The sequence below is a fragment of the Balaenoptera physalus genome (genome assembly GCF_965194825.1).
Source record: "Balaenoptera physalus genome assembly, chromosome: X".
In the NCBI taxonomy this organism is placed as follows: Eukaryota; Metazoa; Chordata; class Mammalia; order Artiodactyla; family Balaenopteridae; genus Balaenoptera; species Balaenoptera physalus.
The window spans coordinates 29,710,707-29,723,760 of record NC_138903.1 but is presented as its reverse complement, the minus strand read 5'-3'; the positions used below and the strand labels follow the sequence as shown (position 1 = coordinate 29,723,760).

The following is a 13,054-nucleotide window of genomic DNA, read 5'->3' as shown; positions in this document are numbered from 1 at the left end:
TGAATATTGGTATTCTAAACCTGGAGATACTAGTCTGTGCATGTTGACTTTTTCCCCAACTGTGATCATTTCGACGATTGCAACTAACCCCAGATATGAGAATTATAATAGCCATATTATAACTGTTAAGTCTCCCCCACCCCATGCCCAAGGCTCAACTAGTTTATACCACCCATTTATCATTATAAATCATAAGATATAGAGCCTCCTACTTGTGGTCATATGCCAACATTCTTCAGGTTGCAACTTTTGTTTGCACCCGTTTGTGCAACTTAAACAGAGCAACCTCAGATAAAATTTGAAAGTCTTTAAAATCTGACCTCCTCCTTTACTGCCTTTCCCATAGTGGCACCACCCTCTTTTCCTTCGTGCATTCTGTTTTGCCATCCTCTTCTGGAGGTTAAATACCTCCATCGTTCCTCACTCTCTTTTTTCAGTAGGACTAACAATATGGGATTAATTATTCATACTAACAATTAATTAATTGCAGCTTGAGACTGAGTTGAGAAAAGGTGAATTCAGCCTAAAATTAAAATCCCAAGTTTTTAATCTGTTATTATAACATTTAAAAATAGGTTAATTTTTTAAAATTCCCTTGTTAAAGAGATATCTACCATTAGGTGATGGATGACAGCACACACACACATACATGGATGACCATGTACACACACATATGTGTGTAATTTCCTCACCCCCATCCTGCTGGAGGATGGAAAACCTGAAATGGCAATATCACTGAGCTAAGATTGACATCAAAGTATAGTTTGTCCTTAGGGAAGTTTGGGGGACTTTGGTTTGTATTTAAGCTTTTAGAATGATTAGCAAGAAGGTAAGGGCAGCCTCTTAGCTGGCATAGCTTTTGCTAAAACATAATAGAGTTTTTAAAATGAGACACTAATACGGAACAGCTTGTAGCACATAGACTTGTCTGGACAATTTGTTGAGATACACATACACTTAAAGCATTATTTAAGCCAAGCAAATTCAGAAATTTCTTGGGAGTTTGTAAATAACAGTAAGTTTCACATACCACCTTCACTAACTTTGTGGGTTTTCATGTGTAAAATTCTAAATGAGGTAAGCCATTATGCAAACTATGGAGGACCTGGCTTTTGATAGATGTTTTTAGAGGAATTGAAAGCTGATTATAACAATAGGATGTTGTCAGTATTTAAAAAATATAATTTGAGGTTTTATTTAATGCTTTAGTACATTGCTACCTGTTCAGTTTCTACTATCATGGCCATGTTGATGATTAGCTTCAATTTGGAGCATTGCCTATTGTTTCCAAACATATGACTACTTAGGAGTAGGAAGGCATAGTAAATTGCTAACAAACAAAGAATGGATTAGTCCGCACCTTTCAGCTTGCTCCCACAAAGGAAGATAGGGTATGGATAGACCCAGTCAGAAGCCATTATCCCTGCCTAAGCATAGATTTAGGGTGAGAGGAATGATAATTAAGGTTTCTCTAGGCCTATGAGATATAACCAAAGACAGCTAGAATTCTTAAGTTGTTGTCTTATCACAAAAGTAAAAAAATTGGCTGGGAATACAGATAAACTGATAACTAAAATCTATGAATATTTACACTTGTAAGTTATAAGTATTATCTACCAACATATCTATGAACAGTAATCAAATTACATTCAATATATAGTCATTGTGGTATATATATAACTATATATGTAACAGTGTGTGTATATATATATATAATACTATCTACATCTGTATCTATCTATATACACACAAATATTAATAAATATTAATGGACTGCCTCAAAATATCAGTTACATTTCAAGGCACTGGGGATACAGTAATGAACACAAGAGGCAAGGTTCCAGAAGCTCTAGAGAGTCTGACATCCAGTAAAATTAAAACACACACACACACACACGCACACACACACAGACATGAAAAATATCAGATAGGAATACGTTTTTTGAGGAGATTAAAAGGTAATGTGGGGCTTCCCTGGTGGCGCAGTGGTTGAGAATCCGCCTGCCAATGCAGGGGACACGGGTTCGATCCCTGGTCTGGGAGGATCCCACATGCCACGGAGCAACTGGGCCCGTGAGCCACAACTACTGAGCCTGAGCGCCTGGAGCCTGTGCTCCGCAACAAGGGAGGACGCGATAGTGAGAGGCCCGCGCAGCGCGATGAAGAGTGGCCCCCGCTTGCCACAACTAGAGGAAGCCCTCACACAGAAACGAAGACCCAACACAGCCAAAAATAAATAAATAAATAAATAAATAAATTTAAAATTACCTTTCTTAAAAAAAAAAAAAGTAATGTGATAGAGTTTGAGGGGCTAATTTAGCCTTTGTGACCCAGGAATGTTATTTCTGGGGCGGTGCCATTTAATTTGAAATTTGAATGACAAGAAGGAGCCACCATTTGCAGATCAGGAGGAAGTACACTTCAGACAGAGGGAACAGCCAATGCAAAAGCCCTAAAATAGGGACAGTCTGGCTTGATAGAGGAACCAAAAGGCCAGCATAGCTGGAGAGTTGCAGGAGGGAAGATTAGATAGCTGAAGTATGAGATGGGGTTGAAATATAAGCAGGGGTCTTGTCGTGTATTGCAGTGTCAGGGTAAAATCAAGGGCTTTGAGTTCTAGCATAAGTACAAGAAAAAGCCATCAAAAGGTTTTAAGTAGGGGAAAAACAGGTAAAGAAAATATCGGTAATACCACTAGAAGAAGACAGGGCAGTTATAATCAGTGCCATAGCCCAGGTAAGAGATGCTAGTATCTTATGCCAGGAGGTGGTCGTAATAATACATGCATGTATTCTACTATCTTAGCCCAGTCATTAATTTATAAACCATTCCTGCTGTATTTATTTTCTTTTTTGCCGTTCTAACAGTCAAGATATATTTTTTCCTCTGGAAATAGGCATCCTTGCCTCATACATACAGATGGCTACCTTTATACAGGTTGTATCTAGGAAATGCTGTTTATCCCACAAACCGTTAACAATTATCAAACAAAACAGGAAATTTTAAAAATACAGAGGTAACAAAATGCTCTGATTTCCAACTTATGCTAAATCTACTCTAATTTGCCTAAGGGATAAGGTCTCCCTTTCTCAAACACCTATTTATGTGAACTGGGCGACATACTTTCCCTCTGTGGTCCTCAGTTACTGATTTCTGGAACAGTGGCAGTTCCACAGAACCTGGCACACCTCTAAAAGATACTGGCCAGGATAGGGTATGAAAAGTAGATTGTGAATGCAAAGTTATTACGAAATGTAAAGAATTATCATCATTATAAATAAGATGACTAGCTGTGGGTTAATTATTTTAACCATACTGTATAACTATGCCTCATATATACTTTTTGCTCTTTTTTTCCTCCAGCCTGTTCTAATTGCCTTGCTCATTTTTTTCCCCAACGGATTTGTTTGTGGGTGTTTTCTGTGGGGGCAAGGGAACATGAGCAGTGTGATAAAAATTGCGTTTGAAGTTATAATTTTATTATTGAAACATTTAAAAATATTTCTTGCAAAGGAGTGTAAGTAAAAACATAAATATGTAGATGCTTCTTCCTTTCTTCCTCTGTTTTATTCTATTCTCATTTGATTCTTTCCTTATTAATTTCTTTCCTCTTCAATTCTCATATCTTGGTGGACATGAATTGATAATGAAGCAAAGGCTCATATAATAAAGAACTTTGTTAAGCTATCTCTAGCCACACACTACCTTGACATAAACATGCTGCTGTTGGTCAATTACCAATCTTTAACAATGTTTATGAGATTGAAATGAAAGAACTAAGTGCCATTGATTGCATAATTAAAATAAAATAATTAAGACAAGACGGTATCTGTTGACATGCTCGAGCTGGAAACCTTCAGAAGAGTAGGCAAAATGATTTTTGTTTTGTTTCGTTTTTATGCTGCAGAATACCCTTTGGGTGGTGGGAGGTGAGGGAGAGAGAAGAAAAAGACAAAACTTCCCTCTGTGGAAGTACAAGAAGACTACTGGCGTAGGGACAACAGAAGATTTTCTTCTCTATGAATAAGCTAATTAATTTGATTGAAAAATGCAACCTGCAGAGAGCAAAAGAGATTTACTGACATTTCTACAAGGACTCATAAAGATAAGCACAGCAAGTTCCATCAACTTCTCTGATAATTGTGGTTAGGACATGCAGGGGGAAACTAAAACCTTTGTGATGGTGAGGGAAAAACAAATGAAGGTAAGTCAGTAAGGAGGCCGAGTGAAGTTATGTTCTGGTTTGCATCAGCAGGAGGAGAGATATGAATAGTCTCTGGGTGAAAATACAAGCCATAACATGGGAAATAATTGTGAATCACCATCAACACTTTGGCTGGAGAGAAAAATATGTCTAACAACTCTGGCTCATCTTTTTTTTTTTTTTTTCATCTTTTTTTTTTTTCTCTCTCTCTCTTTCAAATGTCTGTTCCAACCTGGAAATGAGATAACATATGTGAGAGTGAATAGAGCAAAAGAGTTGCTGAACAAATGGCTGGGTTGTTTTCTCCCAAGTGAAGTGACTAACATATTGCACATGTGAATATCTGAATGAATGGATGAATAAATGAATTAATTTCTTAAGTAGTTCTATTCTGTTAAATGAATTTGTTGCAGTGAACTTTTTAACAGTGTGTAATCTTAGACTCACTTGTCATTTTATATCATGGTTTCATTAATACATTTTTTTCTTCTAATCATGTTAAAATAAGAATTCCTTGCAGATCAGGGTGGTTCAGGAACCACTAGCAACAACATCACCTGAGGCGTAGTCAAAAATGCAGAATCTCAGCCCTCATGCAACAGAATCAGAATCTGTAATTTTACAAGAGCTCAGGTGATTCCTAAGCACCCGATTTTTCTATCAACCGAGGTGGGCCAAACATATTAACTACTTTCTCAGAAGCTCCAAAAATGGTGCTGGTGATGTCACGTTCCGTCCTCAAATGTTGACATGGAATAGCAAGATTCTTGTGAAAGAATATACAATAGAGACAATGTGAGAGTATTGACAATTCGTTATTGGCCTAATAAGGAGCAGTTATTAACGTACAGTAAGTTGATGAGGTTTAAATCGATATGGCCGGCCATGACAATCTTTTCTGTAAACAACACACAGTTAAAATGTGGACAGAGGGTGAGGGCCCGGGTTCAGTCCCTGGTCGGGGAGCTAAAATCCCACAAGCCACGTGGTATGGCCAAAAAAAAAAATGTGGACACAACTTGTTCTGATAATATAAAGTATGTGACTCTCATAGTTTAAATTATAAATAGGAAAGCCAAATCTCTGGAATTCAGAGAAATGAGAGTCGAGAGTAGCATTTTTTGGAACACTGCTTTTTCAGAAAGATAAATAATGATAATTAGAAAATTAAGCTCAATCATTCATTCATCCGTCTAACTAACAATTCTTACCTCCTGTGTTCCCTGCACCGTTTTAGATACTGGGGAAATATCAGTGGACAGAACAGACTAAATCCCTCTCTTATTGAGCATGCCTTGTTCGTGGGAGGAGACAGACAATTAAAAAATATGTAAAATATGTATATCATAGCAGATGGCATTAAATGATGAAAAGGAAAAAAGGCAGGGGATAGATTTAGAGAGTGAAACGTTGTGTTACTGTGGGTACATGGTCAGTTAGGGAAGGCCTCCCTGATGAGGTAATATTTAAGAAGAGGCCTAAACGAAGGGAGGGAACGGCCATGCCAATAGCTGTGCCAAAGGGAAGCAAATGGCAAGGTCCCAAGGCAGGAGTGAGCTCGGCATGTTTGAGAAACAATGTGTCAGGTAAAGTGTTGCTATTCTCATTTATGGCTAGAAAACTGATTCAAATTAAATCAGTGGACTGTCTCAACAGGAGCAGATTTAATGGAAGTTGACGTTTTTATAATCTTAACTCTGGTATTTCTGATTGGAAAAGTGTATACATTTTTGTACTATATCGTCTTATGTCTGATTGATAAGTGATATTATTTATGCATTCAAGAAATATTTATCGTATGTCTAGGGTATGCCAGATATTATATAGTGACATAATTTTTGAAGTTGAGAGTGGGTTTCTATTGCATAAATTAATATGAACTTAGAGTGTCAACATACCCCATTTTTACTAGAGATAATTTAAACAGACTTCCAATCGTATTTAAGAGTCATCTTTGGTTTGTGATGACATCTGAGAGTTTCTTCACCCACTTTGTAAGTATTTAATCAGGAAGATTGAATTGAGTGTTGCCATGGTGTATTTGCCACAAGAATCTATTGCATCCAGCGATGCAGCTTCTTTATTATTTTACTGTTACTATTTTGAATTTATGCTGTCAAAATGCAAATGAATTTGTTTGCATTTTGAACTTTAATATTGCTCTGGATAGTTGAAGAATCTCAGTAATTAAACTGTTGTTAAGCTATATGGATGGAGGAATAAAATAGCATCAAAATCCAAGTGGGAAGGAAAGTTTGGTTTGATTTTGTTCTCAGAGACATTAAACACTAGTTCACTTTTGAGATTTATTATAAAAACCCCCGGTAGTCCTACGTGATGTATGCCCCTCTTCCTTTCCAGTTGAGGGAAGTGGCTGAGGTAGCATCATCCCCTGGCCCTTGCTTCTCTGTGGTCACTGGGAAAGTGGCCCCATTCATGGCTACTTTAGTCTTGGGGGATTGCTAGGTGCTTCATGTGACAGAGCTCCCTTTTGGAGGTGAGGTGGCAGAAATCAGGACCCAGGAATGGCTCAAGTTGGGGCCCCAATAAGTGACCCTCCACACCTTAAGCTGGTTTACCAACATCATCCTCAGGATATGGGTGAGCCTGGACCACATGGGCCTCCTCTTTACTCAGAGATACTGGGCAAATAAGAAGACAGACATTCCTGGAACTCATTTGTTAATTCAGTAAATCCCAATACAATCCAAAAAAAGAAAAATACAGTGGTGCATTTTTGTTTCACAGAGTCCTTTTTGAACACAATACTGTTTTTCATACTCCATTCAGTGGAAAAATAAATACTAATACACGTTTGATTTTGAGGGAGGATCGATAGTTTCATTTCTGTTGTTGGAAGAGAAACTTTGCAGGTGAGTTCTTTCTAAAATATTTATTGTGAGGCTGTAGAATAAAAACTGTGGCCTCCACGACCAGGTTGCAGGGTATGATAGAATGGTAAGTGTGAGAATTAGTGGGAGCTTTCGAAAAATGTGCCTGACCTGTTCTCCTTGCTTTCTTCCCCTGGCCCAAGATGTCAGTGTGCCGATTGGTGGGAGTGGTGGTGTTGTAGAGAAGAGGATGGACACATTTGTTTTGGGGAAAAAAAAGAAACTCTTCATATGATTCTGTTAGACCGTTGCCTCACTTCATTCTCCAATGGAAACTCCTACTATACTAGTGCCTAAGATTTAGAGACAGAAGACCACTGTCCAGTGTCAGGCTTTGCAGCTGGGTCTTTTAAGGTGTGGTTAGGACTTAGAGGAAAGAGGATGGCCTTTTTGAGGCAAGGAGGTACAGGGGAGCAGGAGGGATTAAGCGCCTGCACAGATTCTGGTGATAGACTTTAAGAAATTTAGTATGGGAACTGGCAGAAATTGGTGGTGAAGGTGGTGACAGTAAAGGTGGTCAAGAAGAGGTGACAGTGATGGTGAAAGTCTTATGCATTTGGGGGTCATTACTTTATTGGATTCTTAGTTTTAAGCCTTATGTTTCACAGGGCATTCAGTGACCTTTGATAAATGTTCTAAACCTTGAGAGTTGAAAAATACTGATGTGCTTTTTATGACCCATTCATTACTGCCGGACAACAGAAACCCTTTATGTATTTGTACATATGTGACTGAAACTTTTCTTGAATTTATCAATATCGTTTTTCTATTTTAAAGCAATGTTTGCTTTTTTTGCCTGGAATATATCAGATTTTCTGATTCTTACATTTAATGAAACATTATAAATGTTTAAAATGTCTGGTCATTCATTTTACTTTGTCACCATATGTTTGATGGGAACCGGGTCTCAAAGTGTATGGTGGTTTCTGTCATTAACGTAAACCTCATAATGTCCCCTTGTTTTGGTGAGAAGAAAGAGTAAAATCATCTATCAATGACAAAAATCTAGAAAATCCCAGTAAATGACCTTCTTTCTTCTTCTATTTTTCCTTCTTGATAATCACTGACATAAATGAAATGAGGAATAGATATAAAAGTTATCTCTAAAAAAGTATCATTAGTACAGGTAATATAGCATAATGGTGAAGCAGACCCCAGGGCCACAATACCTGATTCCCACTTTCCCACCTCCCTTTGCTTGCCTTTTGACTCAGGTAAACCTTTGTTCCCCCATCGGTAAATCGGGGCTAATATCAGTTCCTGCATCATTTGGATTAATTACAGTAATACCTTTATTGTCTGACAAATGATGAATATAATTTGTTATTCACAAATAAAATTTTATTTATAAGTCCCAAATTGTGCAAGGTCAGAATTACTATTTAATAGATAATGTACTACTTATAAAGTATTATTAGTTTATAAATAATTGGGTAAAGACATTTTTATTCACCATAAACCTACGTCCATATTATCTCCATGCCTCTGGTTCCTGATGTGGCCATGCTGCCTCGGGTCAGCTACCAAAACATTTGCCACTTGTGAGCATCCCAGGGCCGATGTAAAAATTATGCCCGAGTCCTGAGGACCAATACAATCATTTTCAACCCTGGGTGTTCATTGGAATCACCTGGCTAGAGATAAATTCCACTAATTCACCTTTATGTGATAATTTGAATAAAAACTGGACTTAAACATCACCTTCAATGGCCACTTTATTAATAGAGTAAATGAAATAAAAACCCATATACGGGGGGTTTATAGGGTTTATACAGCTACACGTTTAAGCATATGTCAGCATTCTGGGAGCATCTGGTTGCATGTAAGCAATTCCTGAGGTAAAATCAGAACTCTGTAATCTATTCATTAAAACCATTTTGCTAAGACTTTCAAGCCAACAGTTTGAATAAGTGAATAAACTAATTTTAGTTTTTATCAGTGTGATTTTAGTTACTAAATGGCATGTAGTTTAAAATTAAAAATGTCTTGTTAATTCAGTTTCTCTAATTCACACTGGCCAAATATATGTTTTATTGACAACTTAAATCATGGGATTGTATTGTGAATTTATAACATGTTAATTGAACATCGCTGGTGATTCTTTTGTAATCTAGAAATTCACAATAATACTTTACCTTCTTCTGTTAGTTGTATTTCTCATTTAAGAATTGCATATAAACAAATAATTATGAAGTCGAGGAAATTGGGCTTGAGAACTTGTCTTCCTAAAGAGTTGACCGTTCTTGGTAATTTTGTAATTTTTAACTGTAATCCCCTAGGATTTATAAAGTCTGTACTCTTACATACATGATTAATTTTTTGTAAGTATTTTTACATCTTTTTTATAATATATTACCATAAAGCCCAAGAAACACTCTTAAGAGTATCAAATATAGGCTGAAATTCATAAAAACATGTACAGTTTTGGCATTTATAAGTTTGTGTCTAGAGAATGGAAATATCAAAAATTGCTGTTCATATTTATTGCTAGATTCCTTAACTCAGAATATAATTTCTTATAAATATTGCATGGCATAAAGAAATGGTATGGTAAAGACTTCAAATAAGAATTTTTTGCTGTTGTAAGTCCATTTATCTGTTGGTTTAGAGTTGTGCTAATACTGTAGCCAGTAGCCACATGTAGCTATTTAATTGTGAAATTAAATTATTATAGTTAAGTATAGGTAAAATTTCAGTTTCTCAGTCACACTAGCCATATCTCAAGTGCACAATAACCACTCATGGCTGTAGTGACTACAGTATTGGAGAGCGCAGATCTACAACATTTACATTATTGTAGAAGATTCTACTGGACAGTACTGGTTAGGGAATAAATGCTTTCCCAGGGTCCAACAGCATCTCTGTAAAGCAGATCCTATGTTTGCATTGATTTCTTTCATGTTAAGGAAGCTAATGTTCCTGCAGTGGGTGTGAGGTGAGAGACAGATCTCCAATAAAATTATTTGAAAAACGATATACCTTAAGATGCCTTTTACTGTAACCAACAAATAGCCCAACTCAAAGTGGTTTGTAGCATTGCTCCTTAAAGTGTGATCCATGCACCAGCAGCATTGGCATCCCCTGGGCATCTGTTAGAAATGAAGAATCTCAGCCCTCTTCTCAGACCCACTGACTTAGAATCCGTAATAAGACGTACTTACCACGTGAGTCTTATGCACATTAAAGTTTGGGAAGCAATGGTTAAAACCATAAGGATATCTATTATCTTATTACAATAAATTTAGAGGTGGGGTGACTCGAGACCATTAAAGTCTGTGACTCAGTTGTACCATCAGAGTCCCAACTTCTTTCAGTGTATTGGTTTTGCTAGTCTCCCTCTGTCCACCTATTGTTTTTACAATTGGAGGTTGGCTGCAGCAGTTCGTAGTATCATATCCGGCATCCTTCTGCCTCTAGACTTCGTCAGGACCATCTCCTGTCTGGAGCTGTTTTATTACAATTCTCTTGCCTCCTCTCTCAAGTGCCAGTCATATTTATGCTCCATTCTCCTTTTGATTTTATGTCCCTTTCTAAATGACCACTTGAAAACCATAAATTGGAACCAAGAAAGATGCAAACTCTTTCCTTGCCTGTGGGTGGTAGATTTTTATTTTATGAATTTGATAAATTTCCCTAATTTATTTGCATCTTGAGAATGTTAGTTGGAAATGTGGACTGACTTTCTCATTTTAATAGTATTTTAGGTTGAACAAAATGAAATTGTCATTTTCATGGAATAAAAACCTCAAGTACCAGCAACTTCATATGACCCAACCTAATACAACATTTTATCCATGAAGAAGGAAAATAATTCAAGGTTAAGAGCACAGACTTGGGTCACAGTTTACCATTTATATACAGACTTAACATGTCTGTGAGACACATTGGGCAAGTTCTTTAACCTTTCCAAGTTACAGTGTCCTCAGAAATAAAATAACAACAGTATTAGCTACCTCATTAGGTGATAATGAGGACCAAATGTAATTATTGAGTGTTTTTCAAAGACAAGTTAATCATGCTCCACCTTCACAATTTCTTCCATTTCTGTACTTGTCTTTATCATTATACATTAAATACTTTCCCTTAAAATAATCATTTTTTTACTTAATTTTTATTTAGTTTTCATCCTAAGCTATATGACTTCATATATACATTAAAATCCTATATATATATATATACACACTATATATAAATATATATGTATACACACACATAAGCTCTGTGTGTGTGTACACACACTCGTGCGCATGCACTAAGACATCCCCCAAGGGGATAGGATGATGCTATTGGTTCAGGAACCACACTTGGAGGACCATTGGTCTAGAGACGAAAAGCAGGGATCTATTTGTCTGGGAAACACTGATGTAATTGTACCAGTCATTAAAATATTGAACCACACAGGCTGCACACCGAGTGTTCCCATACGCCATCTGCCACCCAGTTATGCCGACCCCTTCTCCAAGAACCTTCAATTACACATTCCTACATTCCACCTATAAAAGATGCAATACCTGACAAAGTGCTTATTGGTATATCCATTCTTATTGGTTAGTCTCTGAATCCAGGTTTATAAGATGAAACCACTATTAAACATAAAAGATTATTTGAGGTTCAGACTTCAGATTTTAAGGCAGAACTCAAGAAATTTCCCAGAACCCATGGATTAGTGTAGGGTATGACATTGTGTAACTCTCCCACACCTTATATCATCATGCTGTATCGGCCTTCCTGGTCCTTTCTGATGCCTCAGGACGTTTGCACAGGTGATTCCTTCTATTTAGAAAGTGTTTACCCCTTCCTCTTAACTACTTCCTCTTACTTCAGACTTTAGAGTTATTCAAATATTAGTGCTTCAGAAAAGCCTTTCCTTACCTCACAGACTCAGTTCAGTTACTCTCATTTCATAGCATGATCACAATTACAATTAACTAATGGCCTAATGAGCTATATATTATCTGTGGCCCCCATCCTCAGAATGTAAGATCTGTGACTGTAAGGGGCTGTGTGGGTCTTTCTCACCTCTCCATAATATCTAAGTACTCAATAATTTTACATTTAATAAGTGTATGACTCAGTTTTTTAAGTCTCAACTCTCAGGCTATGTGTTGTATAATGACACCATTCATAATGATCCCAGGTCAACTTGGAGCTGCTTTTATGTCTCCTCTGAATGTATATAAATCTAATTATAATGATTTCCTTGTACTATTATAATTGTTGATGTATGAATTTCCATAAAAGTCTCTAAGCTACTTGAATATAAGGATATTTTCTTTTGTCTGTTCCTAACAAACAGGAGTTTCTAGCACAGATATGGAACTCAGTGAATATTTGTTGAATGAAACGTCTGTCCAAAAGTAAAAAAAAAAAAAAAAATTAAATGATACTTTTAAATGAAATCCCTTATTAACACTAACACATGTGTGTTAGACTTGAAACATTTCTTCAAGTATAAGTAATAATATGGGATTTTTTCTTTAGTTTATACATTGTGAGATTTTTAGCTCAATGTAACAACAAACGGGGCAGGAAAAACAACAAACACAAGGAATGATATTGCAGCCAATTCTCATGAAATCTTATTATCAAGTCAGTTCTCAAGGGATAGACTAAACCAATAAAGTAAAAGATTTATATACCTTGCAATGTCAGGATGCTGTTCATTGTCTAAGAGACTTAAACTAGTAACTTTGAGTTTTTGCTTCCACTTAAATGGATGCTTCATCTATGTTGTTTCCCATAAAAATAAAACATCTACTTCTTGTGTTTGATAAATGAAAGCTTGTTCTCATAGACTTCTGATTACAGTGTGCCTCAGGGGACATGTGTCTCTATAAGGTTAAAGGTGTAATGGTAAATTGTATAATCTAAATTATTTTAAAACACTCTCAGTTATGTGTGTATTTTGTATGTTTAAATATGCTGACTAATGGAAATTTCTTGTAAAGATTTTATAAAT

At 36.5% G+C, this 13,054-nt stretch overlaps 1 protein-coding gene across 5 annotated transcripts in view; it reads left to right on the top strand.

Annotated features, from left to right (window-relative positions):
- The window catches only part of DMD (dystrophin), a 2,259,822-nt gene that overhangs the window by 956,756 nt on the left and 1,290,012 nt on the right, over positions 1–13,054 (top strand). The gene's annotated exons all lie outside the window — the stretch shown is intronic.